This window comes from Typopeltis vanoorti, chromosome 13 (genome assembly GCF_054136105.1).
Source record: "Typopeltis vanoorti isolate ZY-2024b chromosome 13, IOZ_Tvanoo_1.0, whole genome shotgun sequence".
Lineage (NCBI taxonomy): Eukaryota > Metazoa > Arthropoda > Arachnida > Uropygi > Thelyphonidae > Typopeltis > Typopeltis vanoorti.
The window spans coordinates 121,995,430-122,011,948 of record NC_143561.1 but is presented as its reverse complement, the minus strand read 5'-3'; the positions used below and the strand labels follow the sequence as shown (position 1 = coordinate 122,011,948).

At 37.3% G+C, this 16,519-nt stretch overlaps 1 protein-coding gene across 1 annotated transcript in view; it reads left to right on the top strand.

Annotated features, from left to right (window-relative positions):
• The window catches only part of Col4a1 (Collagen type IV alpha 1), a 903,940-nt gene that overhangs the window by 329,566 nt on the left and 557,855 nt on the right, over positions 1-16,519 (top strand). The gene's annotated exons all lie outside the window — the stretch shown is intronic.

Genomic DNA, 16,519 nt, shown 5'->3' with positions numbered 1-16,519 from the left:
TTATTTTGCTAATTCAGATTATCTCATCAATAAACAGAAATTTGCATAGTCATGAAATTATAAATTTGATGATTCTATATTTCTTATATCTACAGAAATAAATCATATTGTTATATAAGTGATAACTTATGACATGATATTAACAGTTTTTAAATATCCAGCTGATTTCGAATAAACATAGTATTAAAACAAATTTTCAGTATTTTAAAATGCTATATTTATTTGAACTTCAAATTGATTTTTTAGGCAACTTAAAAGATGTATTGTGAGTCTGCTGTTATGGTATTATACAGTGAAGTTGAGAAGTATAGTGATTGCAAATGAATCAATGCATAAGAAGAAATGGTTTGCTGTTTGTAGACCCACACACAATGAATTTACAGAGAATACGACTTATACAACACCAGAAAGGGTCCATAGAAGAATGACCAAAGCGATATTGCCGGCCTGGTTGGCCGAGTGGTTAGCATATCCACTCTCCAGCCAAAAGGCTGTGGGTTCGAATCCTGCCGTGGGCATGGATGTTTGTGATTGTCTGTGAAAATACTAGTGGTGGTGGTCGGCAGTAAATGGCGTTGGTGTAGATGATGAAGGTAGTTGCGGTTCGTGGAGTGATGGAGACAGAGAGTTGTAGAGTAGGTGCCCTCCCTCAATGTGTCTTTGGACTCCCTGGAGGTGTTACATAATAATAATAATATCAGGACTGCGGAGTTGTTATGACGAGCATTCAAGGAAAGAATGTGGATTACAGAGGTTGTTGGATAGATGGAAAAGAGAAGATATGATAGAGGCCTTCAAGTTAGTTAAAGGATTCTATTAGATTAATGCAGAAGGAATTATAAAAAAAGAGTGTATGTTAAGATGGGAAGAACAAAAGACCATACCTGCAAGTTGTATACAGATGTGTTGAAGAAGGGTGTGAGGAGTAGATTTTTTACATGGAGAGTTGTTAGTGAGTGGAATGCATTGCTGGAGTGTATTATGAATGCAGGTAGTGTAAAGAATTCAAAGTTCATTATGATAGACATTTTGCTAGTTGAGTGCATCTCCCATAATGAGTCTATTGACTCCATGGAGGTTAGCAAAATAATAATAATGCTGATGGTAGCACTGACATGGAAACCAATTACTATTAGACTATGTATATGTGCAGGCATGCAATGCGAGCGAGTGTGAGAATGACAAAATGAAAAGTAGAATCTAGTCTTTCAAGTGATAAAATTGAATGGGGTAGTTTTTAATACAAGGTTTATGTAATGGTAGTTGTTGGGGAGGGCATAACAAGGTACTGTAGTTTATGCATACTAATTGCAGAAAGTATCAGGAATAAGAGGAAGGAGTTTTTGGCATTGGTTGGCCCATCCTTCCGAAAAGTTAGTCATTGGTGTGAACTATGTTTGACAGCAATTGATGCAGTTACAGGGATAGAATGTGTGCTGTAGCATTTTCAGGGAGGATAGAGGAATAGGCCTGGGGGGGGTGTGCCTGATGATAGTGGATGAATTGCAGCTAAAGAGAGTAGGAAGTCATCAGGAAGACAGATGTAGAAGGCAGTTCAGTTGAAGCAATTTGTTGTGAGATGGAGATAAACAGGACCAAATATATAATTGGTTGCTGCTGTAGGTCAGGTAGTGCGAGGCAGTGCAGTGACATGCATTGGCAAAATACCACAATGTATGTGCAGGTCACGAGAGACTTTATTTTTTACTTTACTTATTACTTTATCAAGTAATTATTATGAATGGAAATGGAATTTTGCCAACTACTAAGAGAATTCTAGAAAGAGCTTGTGGTGGAGGATAGTTGCAGTTTGAGACTGCTAGATCTCAAACTACAACTAGATCTCAGGTTATGGATAAATCAGAAGATTTATCCATAACCTGAGAGGTTGCCAAACATGTAGAATTTTCAGTAAAGAAGGAGTATATATAAAATACAAGGCACATGATTGTGACAAGCTTAAGAGGCATGAAGCAGAGTCAGGGAATACTATCTGCTAGGGAAAGATGCTAGCAATGCATTAGAGATGATTGAGGAGTGTCTCAAGGAAGCAATAACAGACTGTATAACTCAAGGTAAGGAGAGTAAATCGGGTGGTAGTTAAATGGATTAGTAGTATCGTTAAGCAGGAGCTGCTAGAAAAAAATATGGTGAAATATATATGAGAAAGGTGATCATTGGACTCATGAATAATAGGAGGCAAGAAAGGTGAGTATCATAGTAAGGCAAAGTCAGATTATGGGAAGAAACTACCTGAGCAGGCTAAAGGATTCCGAAGAATTTTTTCATTATGTGGATTGTAAAAGGGAGTTACTATTAGAGAGCAAAGCTATAAGCAGGTTGTAGATGAAAGGTGCATGTGTGTACATGATCAGTGGTTATGTAACTGTATTGGACAAGCATTTTGTTTATTGTTTCATATATTTAGCTTTGTTCTTTGTATCCATTATGGCAGCTACACATGGTCGTCTAGCCCACTGCAGAAGATTTAAAGATGGCATTATACATGTCATAATAGAGGATTTTGTAGCATACTATGCTTTTAGCATGTGCATTGTCCTGAAATTAAAATTATGGCGGCTTAGGAAAGAGAATGTGTATGGGTGCTTGAGTACTAACATACTAGTGTCTTGTTAAAGATACCAAGCTATTTTAAACCTGGTTTTAAAGGGGCCACTACCCGGTCTGGGTAGTGGCCCCTTGCCTTTAATACAAAGCATCATACATCCCCTCCAGGAGATGTACTTTGCATTTAGGGTAAATATTAAGATTAGTGAACAGAGCTTATTCTATTTTTACCATGAGTTGTCTTGGTCTTGCACTACGTGCAGGATCAGCTAGACTTGCAACACTTGCAGGCGCAAACTCGACTTGTTTGTCTCTTTGCTTACTTAGGAAATGGAATAAAACCAGGTTTAAAATAGCTTGGTATCTTTAACATTTATTACACCCAAGGTAAAACACTTTCTACATTTATATCTCCTCCTGAGATTTTTATTTAATAAAGTTAAAACACCTTATGGTAACTTGTTCTGGTAAAATACTTATAAGCTCTGTATTACTAAAATCTTGGTATTTCTAGCCTGGCTCCCACTGATGAGACCTCAATAAAGGTCAAAACCGGTCTGGGTAGTGGCCCCTTGCCTTTAATACAAAGCATCATATATCTCTTCCAGAAGGTGTGCTTTGCATTAAGGATAAATATTAAGATTAGTGAGCAGAGCTTATTCTATTTTAACCATGAGTTGCCTTGGTTTTGCACTACGTGCAGGATCAGCTAGACTTGCAACATTTGCAGGTGCAAACTTGACTTGTTTGTCTGTTTGCTTATTTGGGAAATAGAGTAAAACCAGGTTTAAAATAGCTTGCTATCTTTAACATTTATTATACCCAAGGTAAAATACTTTCTACATACTAGTGTCTTGTTTGAGGGCAAGAAGAAGAGGAAAGAGATGTAGATAAATTTAACTTTAGAGAGTGTGCTAGAGGAAAATAATCTGATATGAAAGAAGGAAAGCTCCTCTATTTCTTTCTCCACACATCCTACTTTCATGTGAAAGTAGGATATGTATGGAAAAAGTAATAGAGTTGTTGAGAAAAGAAATCGAAGTCATGAAGACTGAATTGAGGAGGGCATCTGGAGAGATTATAAGAGTTGAGAGGTTAACTGCAAGGAGAATAAGAGTAGGTATGAGGGAAAGACATGGCCATGAGAGAGAGCAAAGGAGAGAAGAAAGTGAGAGATTTGAAATGACAGGGTCTTATAATCTCTCCAGATGTTCTCCTCAATTTGATCTTCATACCTTCCATTTCCTTTCTCAACAACTCTATTACTTTCTCCACGTGGCTTGTGTATGTCTATGTATGTATATATATATATATATATATATATTAGGATAACCAAGTAATTTTATAAGCTTGGATTATATCCCCAAGTTAAAAAATTTATTACATGTGTGTGTGTGTGTGTGTGTGTGTGTGTGTGTGTGTGTGTGTGCAGTATATGTAGAAAGTTTTTTATCTTGGGTGTAATATATGTTAAAGATACCAAGAAATGTTATATACTTGGTTTTAATTCTTTTCCCAAGTAAACAAAACAAAATGAAAATATATTCACATCTGAGCTACTTGTATATAGAGTCTAATCACTTCATATCACTTGCCTTAGTATGTATCCCGTAATGCAAAGCACACCCCCTTTCAGGCATAATGCAGTGCATAATGGGAAGGGTTACTACCCAGGCTGGTTTCGACCTTTATTGAGGTCTCTTCAGTGGGAGCCAGACCCAGGAGAGATACCAAGGTTACTTATAACTTTTGTGGCTGGATGGACCCCAATCCCATGGTATAATCCCTTCATCTCTATGAAAAATGGCTTAAATTAATGAGAGTTTATCGAGCACCTGGCTCACCCATTTTAGGGCAGTGTGGGAGCGTCTGTACTGATGAGCAGGGCTGCTTGTGTTTCCATCTATCGTTTTCATCGTAGTTAGATGACTCTCGAATGAGTTGATTGGGATGAATAGCTGCTTTGGTGAAATATGTAATGGCAGTATCACGGAGAAACATGAGGATATCCGGAATGTCAGTGTCTCGGTGGAGGAGAGTATTGCTGACAAACCACGGAGCATTGAATATCATACGAAGACATTTGTTCTGGATGACCTGTAGCTTTTTGATGTTGCCAGATTAAGTCAGATAAAATCAGATTAAGAATTAGAAGGCAAAATACGAACTCTTTGGGACATCCCAAAATATTATTTCTAAATGTGGCAATTAATAGAAAGATTCATTACAGAAGGATAATTTTCATGAATAGTGTAGTTATCAGATCAGTATATTATTTATTAAGATTAATGGTAACTTTTTGTGTGTTAATATAATCTATATATTAATGAAGAAATAAAAAAGAGAAATGCTGAGTGAACAAACATGGTAAGGAAAACAAATATCCAGTCATGCAATGAAATTAGCTGAGGAGACTAAAGTATATCCCAAAGAGTTTTTTGTCTATGTGGCAATTAACAGAAAGATTCATTACAGAAGAACAGCCTTAATGAATATAAATATTTGGAAGGCAGATAACAGCAAAAGAAATAGTGGAATTACTGAGTTGATGCTGTGATTTATGTGACAGGGACAAAGTTTTTGTTTTAAACGATGTGTGGGTTAGACTGAGCTAGTTAGTTTCTAAGTAAACAGTATTGTTTTTGTTTAAATACGATATTATTGTCATGGCACCAATGCACAGATGAAGAATGGCAACAAAGACCACATTCTCAGGGGATTTGAATTTGTGGGATTTTATTGAATGTAGTGTTTGGGAAATGTTGACCAGGTGGCCAACTGGTTATGGCGATGGACTGCTAATCCATTGGGCTCTGCCATCGTGGTTTCGAATCCCATCCTCGTCGAAAACTTTTTCAGGAATGGAGATGGAAGGGTATGATGTGTTTTGTGAGGATAGAAGGGGTAAAAAGGGAGGGGGGAGTGCTATATGATAGAGAAAGAGTTATGTTCATACAAAGTAGAGATGCAAGAGGGAAATAGTACCAGTGGTTTTGAGGCATTATGGTGTGAAATAGAGGTGAATGGAATGAAATACTTGGTTGGATGTTTTTATAGACCAGGTAATGTGGATGGTAGTGATAATGAAAGGTATGATCAAATTAGAGCAGAGTGATCATTATGGGCAATTTTAATTATGGCAATATAGACTGGAATGATGAGATAGCAACTGGAGGTAAAGAAAATGAGTTTCTTGAGTGTTTGAGTGATAACTACCTCAGACAGTATGTAACAGAGGGCACATGATCATTGAGGGTCTTGGATTGGTCATCTTATTAGAGGATGTAATTATAAATGAGACGTCAAATCATCCACCAATTGGTGAGAGTAAGCATGAGGTGATTACCTGGGTGGTTGCCAACAGTGTGAGGACCTCTGTAAGAAAAGGGTATATGTAGAACTACAAGGGGGGGGGGGTGATTATGACTTGTTCAGGAGACAGTTGCAGGTGTAGCATGGAATAAGAAGTTAGCTGGAAAAGAGATCAATTCAGCTTGGGGGATTTTCAAAAACTATCTAGTAGATGCAATGTCTAAATGTACTCTAAGGATGAGAAGGTTAAATAAGGTAGGTGTGAAATGGATGAATAAAAAGATTAAGCATGCGATACAGAGAAAAAGGGCATTATGGAGGTAGCATAAGAGAAGTGGAAATAACCAATTCCATGAGGTGGGTGACTTGGTTGGTGAGAATAGCTAAAGTGAGGTATAAACAGCAGTTAGCTAATGAAGCCAAAAAGAATCCTAAGGAGTATTCTATGAGGGAGGATGTAAAGCAGTTATTAGAAGAGGCAAAACTGAAAAGCAAGAAGGTGAAGATTGTAAGTCTAATACCACTCTATGATAGAGGCAAACCGAGTAGGGCGTTGATAGCCAGTGAGTCTATATATAGATTCTGCAGAAGGAATGATGTAGGGTTTGTGGATCTGTGGTCTGTGTTTGACATAAAGAAGGAACTGCAATGCTGATAGACTGCATCTAAATGAGTAAACAAACACATGTAATAGCCACAGTAATAAGTTTTAATAAGTAAATATTTCATCCTAAGTATCTTAGGACATCGTCAGTACAGTTAATTCAAACAATACTGGGATTAGCATACAGTTAGGGCACAGGATTACAATGGAATTGCAATATGCATGCAGTAACGTCTTATAGAATTCAATTAAAATATATCTGGAGGGAAAAAAAGATTACATTAAAATAAGATAACATATATAAAAATTATTTTATACAATTTTGTATGACAATTTCCCATACTTTAGGAATAGCAAAAGCGTCATTACGGTTTAGATTTGGTCTATGAAGTAGTGTTTCAGCACTTTCTTTATATAAACGTTCATGTTTATATAAAGATCTATGTAGAAGTTTGGTCTTTTCCCAATGGATCCTATGATTTGGGTTTTCAACTCTGTGTTGTGTGATGCCAGATTTTTGCAGTTTGATAAGACGGATATGGTTTTTATGTTCCAAAATGCGTTTATGAACAGATTTACCTGTCTGTCCATAGTAAGACAATTTACAGGAGCATAGAACCTCATACACGCCGGGTAGCATCAGAGGTGAGAGTTTGTCTTTAGGAGAAGGTAACAAGTTACAGATCTGTTTGATTGGTTTGTAGGCAGTAGCAAGTTTGTATTTCTTCATAATTTTTGAAAGACGTTTGGAGATGTCTTGACATATGGTAAGGGAATCCTATGGACTTGTTCTGCCTAGGTTGATGTGTGAGGAAGTAACTGATGATTTTTTGAGTTGTTTTAAGATTGTATCCATTCAGTATGGCTGTATTTTTGATTATTTCCAATTCTTCGTTTAGAGATTCTTTAGAGGAGCAGAATCTGTGTGCTCTGGTTACTAATGATTTAATGATGCCATATTTTTGAGATGGATGATGAGCAGAAGAATTGTGAATGTAGCGAAATGAAAATGTCAGCTTGCAATAAACAGAAGTGGAGATGGAACCATCTTCTTTTTTTGGATGTGCAAATCCAGGAAGGAGATACCCTTTGGAGATTCTTTTTCTAGCATAAATTTGATGCAAGGATGAAGAAGGTTTATTTTATCTAGAAACAGGTGTAGTTCTTGTTCGGAATGACCCCACACAGCAAAGAAGTCATCAGCATATCGTAGCCAAATTTTTGGTTTGGGTTTAAACATGATTCCCCCCCGCCCCCTCCAAGGTATTCTAGAAACAGGTTTGCTAAGTTTGGTGATAAGGGAGATTCCATTTCTGTTCCTTCCTCTTGCTTGTAAATTTTTTCTTTCCAAGTGAAGTAACCAGGTGTAATAACAAATTTGAATAATTCAACAATATCAGATGGAAAATTTTCAGTTAACAAGGCTACCTTTTCCTTATGGGGAATATTAGTGAAGAGGGAGACATTGTCGAAGCTAATTAGCATGTCAGTTTCCAACAGTTGAATGTCTTTTATTTTTGCATGAAACTCTGGAATTTTTAATTGATGAGGCTGAGTGGACTATGTGAGGACAGAGAAGGTTAGATAAAAACTTTGATAACTAGTAAGTTGGGCTGCTAATAGAATCCATGACGGGTCTGAGTGGAACATTATTCTTGTGAAGCTTAGGTAAACCATATATTCTAGGAGGCCTGGCATGGTGAGTTTTTTTATTGTTTCTTCATCTAAGGAAGCGGTTTCCTCAAGTAACTTGTTTAGTTTCTTGAGCTGTTTTTTTGTAGGATCATAATCAAGTTTGGCATAAGTATTTCGATCTCAGAGTAGTAAATTCATTTTTTGGTCATATGAGTTGGTATCTAGTCTATCAAGCAAGCATATTCAATAGGGTAGTCAATTCAGAAAGTAAAGATTGCGGGGGGGGGGGGTATAAAGGGATGCTGCAGTTTCTATATACTAATGCCAGAAGTATCAGGAACAAGAGGGACCAATTTTTCGCTTTGGTTAGTACAACCTGGCCAAAAGTTGTAGGCATTAGTGAGACTTGGCTAACAGCAGATGATGTAGTTACAGGGATAGAATGTGAAGGTTTACTATTTTCAGGGAAGATAGGATGAGGGAGTGGTACCACTGATGATAGCAGATGAATCACAGCCAAATTGAATAGGAGATAGGCAGGAAGGTGACTGTTATTTGAAGCAATCTGGTGTGAGAGCCAGTAAGACAAAATAGACAGTTCGTTGTTGTAGCCCAGGGAGTTCCACACATGATATGGAAGACATGCATCGCCAAATTATTACAATGAGTACATGTTAAGAATTATTATGGGGGATTTTAACTATGGAGCTATAGACTGGAAAGAAAAAGGATCACATGGCATGAAGGAAATAGAATTTCTACACCTACTAAGAGCCTCTGACTAGGCTCTTTAATTTAAATGTCAGCTCTTGTAAAGTTCTAAGGAAGTGGAAAGAGGGCAAAATAATTCCCTTGCATAAGAGAGGTTCTAGACTGCAGTAACAAATTTAGATCAATCAGTTCTGTGATGGAGGAGATTAGGGGGTGGGAGATCAATCAGTTCTGTGATGGAGGAGATTAGGTGGTGGGAGAGTATTGGACCTGGTCATAGGATCAGAAGAGCTATCCATAACCAAGGTAACCACATTGCCTCTGATTGGTGAAAGTGACCATGCAGGCTTGATTTGGGAGATTGTATCACCTGAGAAATATCCTGTCAAGAAGGGGTATATGTGGAACTACAAAGCATGTGATCATGACAAGCGTAGGAAGAAGATTAAATCTGTGCCATGGCATAAAATACTGCAGGATAAGGATTTTAGTAGTGCATGGGATATAGTTAAGGATCATTTAGAGGAAGTCATATTGAATTGTATACCTAACGTAAAGAGGGTTAATTAGATAGGAGTTTGATGGATGAGTAATATCATTAAGCACGAGCTGTAGAAGAAGAAAATACTGTGGAGGATATATAAAGAGAAAGGTGACTAGCATGGTAAAGAAGGCAAAATCAGATTATGAGAAGAATCTAGTCAAGCAGGCCAAAGGAAATCCTAAAGAGGTCTTTCGTTATGTCATCAGTAAGAGGAAGAATGACTATGGATGATTAACATTAATGAGTGGTGATGGTTATGAGGAGACAGAAGCAGATAAAATAGTTGAGTTACAGAGTAACCACTGTGCAAAGGTATATATCATCCTTGTTAGGTTACTGTTTTAACATGTGACGGATGTGGGAACAGAAGTGGATGAATTGGAAATTCTGAGGATGCTGTAGAATCTCATTGTAAATACATCTGTGGAATTAGATGAGATATCAGCTATGGTTTTGGGAGAATGTGCAAGGAACATTAAAGATTTCTAATTAAAGAGCCTCTGACTAGGCTCTTTAATTTAAATGTCAGCTCTTGTAAAGTTCTAAGGAAGTGGAAAGAGGGCAAAATAATTCCCTTGCATAAGAGAGGTTCTGGACTGCAGTAACAAATTTAGATCAATCAGTTCTGGTGATAAAAGTATCAGAAAAATTGATCAAAAAGAGAATTCAAGAATGAGTACATAAAAACGTGATACTGTATGAGGGTCTACATGGCTTTGTGAAGGGTCGGTCATTGCTTAGTAATTTACTAACTTTTTATAATAAAGTAACAGCTGAGTTGGATAAAGGAAATGTCTACCCGTTGATTTTAAAAAGAATTTGACAGAATACCACATGGAACTCTCATACACAAATGAGAACAAATCGGGAATGGATATGACACTGGTTAAATCTATGAGGGTGGCTGCTGGACAGATATCAAAATGTGGTTTATGGAGGGGCAGAATCGAGATGAAAACAGGTGAGCAGTGTGCCACAAGATTCAGTGTTTGGACGATGTTTATTTTTTACATAAATGATATAGGAAATAACGTGAAGAGGAAATATTCAGTTGTTTGCTGATAATGTGAAATTAGGTAGAGTAATAATTAATTAAGGTAAAGTAGAGAGCTTGGAGGATGAGTTAAATACACTGTGAGTATGGGCAAATAATAATGGGTGTCAGTTTAATGTGGAGAAATGTTAAGTTATGCATTTTGGGATAAATAGATTACAAGCTGTATATCAGATTGATGGCACCGTACTCCAGGAAAAAGATGAGGCTAGAGACTTAGGGGTGATAGTAGATGGACAGTTAAAGTTTAGAGAACATGTTGCCCATAAGATTACTCGGCTATTGAAGAACACATTAACATTTAGAGATAAGGAAGTTGCTGGAATGAGGAGTTAGCTGGAAAAGAGATCAATGCAGCTTGGGGATTTTCAAAAACTATCTAGTAAATGCAATGTCTAAATGTATTCCAAGGGTGAGAAGGTTAAATAAGGTGGGTGTGAGATGGATGAATAAAGAGATTAAGCATGCAATAGAGAGAAAAAGGGCATTATGGAGGCAGCATAAGAGAAGTGGAAATAACCAATTCCATGAGGTTTACAAAGACCAAGCAAGGAGGGTGACTTGGTTGGTGAGGGGTAGCTAAAGAGAGGTATGAACAGCAGTTAGCTAATGAAACCAAAAGGAATCCGAAGGAGTTCTTTCGATATGTAGCCAGCAAAAGAAAGAACGATTATGGAAGGATGACATGGATTGGAGGAAATGGTATGAAGACGGCTGTCGCAGAATGTGTGGTGGAGATACTTAATGAGCAGTTCATAAAGGTCTTTCAATCTATCTTGTGAATGTGACTTCATGGAGAGATTGAGAGCAGTTGATGATGATGGGGAGGAGAGACTAACTGTAAGTGAGCAAGAGGTGTATGGGGAGTTGAGCAAACTAGATGTCAATAAGGCTGTGGGACTTGATAATATATCACCACATATTCTGAAGGAATGTGCCAGGGAGTTGACACCTGCCTTGATATATTTTTTTAATGCGAGTATTGCATTAAAAAATCTCGGTCAAGTTCTTAAGGAGTGGAAGGAGGGCAAGATTGTGCCACAATCTTGCCCTCCTTCAGGTGTTGTAGTTAAGTTGTTGGAGAAGCTTGTGAGAACTAGGATTCAAAATTGGGTTGACAACAATGGTATTATCTTTCATGGACAGCATGGATTTGCTAAAGGGAGATCATGTTTTAGTAATCTAATTACTTATTACAATAAAGTGGCTGCTTCCTTGGACAGAGGAGAAGAATACGCAGTAATATACTTGGATTTCGCAAGGTATCAACAAGTTGTGTATGGGAGAGCCATATCCAGGAAGTCACTAGTAGAAAGTCATTACTGTTTAACTTGTATATTAATGATATTGATGAAGATTTGGATGGAGATATTCAGTTGTTTGCATATGATGCAAAGTTGGGATGAACCATGAAGAGTAGAGAAGATGTTGAGGCCTTACAAGAAGACTTGAATAAATTGAGTGATTGGGCGTGGAAATGGGGGATGTTAGTTCAATGTTGGAAAATGTAAGGTTTTAAAATTTGGAAACCAAAGATGGGATGCAGAATTTATACTTGGTGAGGATATATTGTTGGAGGTGGAGGAAATAAAAGATCTGGGGGTAATAGTGGATAAGGATCTGAAATTTAGGGGACACATAGCCAAAATTGTGAAGACAACACAAAGACTTCTGGGAATGATGCGGAGGACACTGATGTGTAGAAGTATGGAGATTCTTGTTCCATTGTATAAGGCTTTGATTAGGCCACACCTGACTATTGTGCCCAGATTTGGTCACCTAGTTTTCAGAAGGATGAAGAAATGTTGGAAAGGGTCCAAAGGCGACTGACTAAGGTAGTTTCTGACCTCTGGAATGTCAAATATGAAGAAAGATTGAGAAGATGTAATTTGCAGAGTCTGGTGGACAGGAGGAAGAGGGGAGGTATGATAGAGACCTACAAGTTGGTAAGGAGTTGTTATAGGACCAATGATGGAGAAGTTCTACAGAAAATAGCGGGAGATTGGGGGAGAACCAGAGGTCATCCCTGGAAACTGTATAAAGAGGGTTTGAGTAAGGGAGTGAGAAGCAGGGTTTTTTCATGCAGAGTTGTAAATGATTGGAATGCCTTGCCTGAGAGTGTGGTGTCTGCAAGGAGTTGAGTGTGTTTAAGACATGGTATGATGAGCTGTGTATGTGTGATAAAAGGACCTCCCTGATGATTCTTTGCCTCCATGAGGTCTTGTGGTAGTAATAATAATAATCTTTATAAGGCCTTGATACCTCCACATATGGATTATTATTATTACCCCAGACCACATGGAATCAAACACTCATCTAGGAATGTCCTTTTATGATACACACAGCTCATCATGCTGCACCTTAAACACACTCAAATTCTTTGCAGACACCACACTGTCAGGTAAGGCATTCCAATCATTCATAACTCTGCATGCAAAAAACTTGCTTCTCACTCCTCTGCTCACACCCTCTTTATACTGCCTCCAGGGATGACCTCTGGTTCTTCCCTGATCTCCCACTGTTTTCTGTAGAACCTCTCCAACATTGATCCTATAACAACCCCTTACTAACTTGTAGGTCTCTGTCATATCTCCCTTATTCCTCCTCTCCACTAGACTCTGTACATTTCATCTTCTCAACACTGATCCTATAACAATGCATCTTTCCACATTCCAGGGGTCAGAAACTAGTCAGTTGCCTCTAGCTCTTTCCAACATATCTTCGTCCTATTGAAAACCAATTGACCATATCTGTGCACAGTAGTCCATGTGTGGCCTAATCAAAGCCTTATACAATGAATAAGAATCTCTCTACTTCTACGAGTCAGTGTTCTCCACATCATTCCCAGTCTTTGTATTTTCTTTACTGTTGTCTAGTCTGATCTTCTGGGTTTGATGCAAAAACAGGTGACTACTGTGGTGGTGTGCCACAAAGTTCAGTGCTTGAACCATTGCTGTTTAATTTGTACATAAATCATATAATAAATAACCTGAAAGGAATATTCACTTGTTTGCTGATGATGCAAAATTAGGTAGAGTAATAGTTAATTATGGTGATCTGGATGATTTAAATATTTCAGATATATAGATTACAAGCTGTGAATCCATGACCTAATTTTTTAACGGTATTAATAACACCAAATAATTTAATCAAAAGATGTTTTATTAACTGCTTATGTTTCATTAAATTTTAAATCTGCATCATCAGAGCACAACACACTTGTACACGTGACATTGAGCACGTAAAACAATAAAATTGCAGTGTACAAAAGATCTAAAGTCCTATTTATGGTGCCGTCTAATGTTGGAAAAAAAAAATCATTACAGCTATGTAGGAGTTGCTCTTAGGATGATAGTCTCCCAAATTTTTGCCAAATTAATGCAGCCATACTTGTTCGGGTTAGGAGAATTCTTCAAAGCCATTGCTGACTCAAAAAATAATCTTTCAGATCTGTAACAACTCCTAAATAGAACATTCGTTTTCTTCCATCTAATCTTGTGTGAAGGAGTGTCCAATGCGTGGTCTGCCAGTCCTGACTTGCCTTAGTAATATTTGAAATGTATTTTTTATGTTCTTCCATGCGGATGTTAACTGATTTTCCTGTTTCATTAGTACTTTGGCTGTCTTTTTTGATGTTCCTCTGACATAGGGAATAGAGATGCTCATGTTGTGTTCCTGTGTATTAGGGGAGGGAGAGTAATGGGGCTGTGTAGTATTATATCTATTTTGTAGGGATTGTAGCTGTTGTCTAAGAACGTATGGCCCAGATATTTGAGTTCTGTGGTCAGAGCTGTATCGTTAGAACAAATGGCTCTTGCTCTCTGTGTGAGTGTTTTTAAAATGCCATACTGTTGGACTGGATGATGATGTGATTGTTTATGTAGCTATCTTCCTGTGTGTGTGGGGGGGGCTTTCTGTAAACAGAAAAAGATAGTGATCCATCAGAAAGGCAGGTGACTAATGTGTCAAGAAATGGTAAACAGTTATTAGATTCTTTTTCTACTGTGAAGTGGATTTTGGGGTGTTGACTGTTTATGTAGATGACAAATGCATTCAAAGTGTCTTGTCCATGGGGACCAAATGGCAAACACATCATCTACATAGCGTAACCAAACTAGTGGTTTGTATGAAGCTGTGGTAAGAACTTTGTTTTTAAAGTGTTCCATGTAAAAGTTTGCTAGGTGAGGAGAGGGGGAACCAAAAGCAGTACCATTAATCTCTTTATAGATTTTTCCTCCCCATGTAAAGCAACCTGCATACATAGTAAATTTGAATCATTCAAAAATATCAGGGGGTAATTGAGACTTGATCAAATCCAGAGTGTCTATAAGTGGTACTTTGGTAAATAAAGAGGTGACATCAAAACTAACCATTATGTCTGAAGTTTTTAGGATACAATTTTAATTAGTATTTTGAAATGGACTGAATTTTTTACAAAAGTAGAGGAGTTGCCAGTAAGGGGAGCAAGCGACTTGGCTAACTGTTGGGCCAGTTTCGATAGCATAGATAGTCCTATGTATAAACTGGCAGTTAACCAAGCTTTGAAGAATTAACCCAACAGTTAACCAAGCTTGGAAGAATTCTCCTAACCTGAACAAGTATGGTTGCATTAATTTGCCAAAAATTTGTCCTGAGAGCAACTCCCACATATCTGTGATGATTTTTTTCCCTGAACATTAGAGAGTGCCATAAATAGGACTTTAGATCTTTTGTACACTGCAATTTTATTGTTTTACTTACTCACTGTTGCATGTACAAGTGTGTTGTGCTCTGATGATGCTGATTTGAAATTCAGCGAAATATAAGCAGTTAATAAAACATCTTTTAACGGTATTAACAACATCGTTTGGTGTTGTTAATACCATTAAAAAATTAAATCATGAATAACCGTCAACACTTAAGCTTATCTGTTAAGCTGTGAATCATATTGATGGCACTGCACTCCAGGAAATAGATGAAGCTAGAGATTACAGAATGTTAAAGTTTAGAGGACATATTGCTAAGGTAGCCTATAAGATTATTTAGCTATTGAAGAACACGTTAACAAGCAGAGAAAAGGAAATTATTATTCCTCTTTATAAGGCAGGCCTTGATATGCCTACATCTGGATTATTGTGTTCAAGTCTTGTCCTCTGAGTTTCTTGGGGAAGAGGAAGCGGTGAAGAAAATTCAGAGGTGAATGGCCTGTGGAGTGTTACCAAAGGAAATCAGTGCCTATGAGGATAGATTGAGGTTGTGTAAATTGCAAAAGTTGATTGATAGGATTAAAAGCGGGGATATGATAGAAACATTTAAGTTGCTTAAAGAGTTTTATAGGGTTGATGCAGGTTAAATGTTTCAGCACTTGATTGGAGAGATCAGAACAAGGGGGTCAATCCTAGAATGTTGAATAAAGGTGTGGTAGTAGGAGTGTGAGGACTTGAATTTTTGCTTGGAGAGTTGTGAATGAGTGTAATGGGTTGCCAGAGTCAGTTGTGAGTGCTTTTTCTGTTATTGTGTTCAAGGGGAGGTATGACAGACTCTCTGGATAGATTGGGTCTCTTGCGATGAGTTCCCTGACTTCATGGAGGTGCCCTTATAATAATAATAATAATAATAATAATAATAATAATAATAATAATAATAATAATAAAGTTTGAGAAAAGAGGTATATGAACTGCTTATGCTCAGGATAATTCAAAGTATTGATACAGATGTGACTATGGGTTTAGTTTGAATATCTACCTGTGTATTATAAGAGTTAGAATTAACAAAAGAATTAGCAGTGCTCCTCATTAGGATGTTGATCTATCAGCAATGACAAGGTCCATTTTGGACTCTACCAATGCTGAGAAATAAGTATCTTTTTCCTAGTAAATATAGGACTAGGTACTTCCATTACATAAAGATTGCTCTAAGACAGGGTTGTCAAATAAATGCTTTTTTTAAATCTCAGAAGTGGCAGTTAAGAGAAGAATTCAGCAGTTCTTCAATAATATTTGACAGCACACATTTCTTAAGGATGGGCCTTGCCCTAGTAATTTACTAACTTTCTTAATAAGGTGTTATTGAAATTGGATAACAGAAATAGATACACCATGATATTTCTATC